General features: G+C 36.5%; 1 non-coding gene across 1 annotated transcript; it reads left to right on the plus strand.

Moving 5' to 3' along the window:
• Nucleotides 1-579: 579 nt before the first annotated feature.
• TRNAE-UUC (transfer RNA glutamic acid (anticodon UUC)) lies at nucleotides 580-651 on the plus strand. Its single transcript has one exon. It is a non-coding gene; the product is annotated as a tRNA-Glu (tRNA).
• Nucleotides 652-1,217: the final 566 nt, after the last annotated feature.

Genomic DNA, 1,217 nt, shown 5'->3' on the forward strand with positions numbered 1-1,217 from the left:
TAGGTATTGATGGTTATTAAGCTATCTTTTATCATAGGTTTTATGACTTCGTTTAAAATGATATTCTTGAACTGGTCAATGATTTTTTTACCTCAAAATCTTTACTCTTTGCATCGATCACACCCTTATTATCCTTATCCCTAAAGATCCCAAAGCCTCTCAAGTTGGTGACTATCGCCCAATCAGTTTTGCAATACTAGTTATAAAATTTGTTAAAACAACCTCAAGGGGGGGGGGGGGTGAATAGGTTGCAACTAGTGGATTTGCTTAATTTTTTGGTTTAATTACAAATACAAGATAAATTGTAAATTTCAATGAAATTAAGATTGCACTCAACCATAAGAAAAGGATTTTATAGTTGTTCGACTTTGCAAGTCTACGTCCACTCCTCTCTTGGCCTCAAGAGAGTATTTCACTGGTAATTCTCTTTCAATATGGTGGGTAGAGATCAAACCCTTACAATCTATGTTCAATAGAGCAAGAGCACCCTTTACAATGTTTGTTCTAAATGGGGTAAGAGCACCCTCTATCAATTCTAATCAACCTAGACTATAATTGAGCAATAATACAATATATCAATCCATTGTCGTCCAGTGGTTAGGATATCTGGCTTTCACCCAGGAGACCCGGGTTCAATTCCCGGCAATGGAAATTTTTATTCTCCTCCATTTAGTTTTATTCATCCAAAAAACAAAGAAAAAAAAGAAAAAAAGAAAAACAACAACAATACAATATAAAAGGTGGATGACATTACCTAACAAGGGTGTGATGCTTTACCCATTGTGTGAGTGTAATGCAATGATAATGAGTGCTCAAATGAATGAAGTACGAATAGCATTCAATCACTTCAAGCTTTACTCTAATGAGTTTGCTTGAGAACTTTGGAATATTCTTCAAAGTTGAGTGAGGTTGGAAGGCAAGCAATCAATGGTTCTTAAAAAATTGAGAGTAATGACTCAATAGGCAAGTTAGAAGCTCTCAAGGGTTCAATTGTTTGTCCCAACCGCCCAACAGATAGAATTTTTCTCCTAGTTTTCATTCCAAATGGACGTCCATTTGAATCAAATGAAGCTCTGTCTGGGAAGTAGCCGTTAAGGCAAACTTTTAACTAGACAGTCGTGCGTTTGGCTTACTATTTCCAGAGAAAATTTTGTTTGGCACTTTGTGACCAGATAGACGTCCGTCTGCAGCACAGAGTCCACAGTAATGTGCATTCA

Source organism: Hakea prostrata, chromosome 7 (genome assembly GCF_041222555.1).
Source record: "Hakea prostrata isolate BN-2017 chromosome 7, UWA_Hpros_2, whole genome shotgun sequence".
NCBI classification, from domain to species: domain Eukaryota; kingdom Viridiplantae; phylum Streptophyta; class Magnoliopsida; order Proteales; family Proteaceae; genus Hakea; species Hakea prostrata.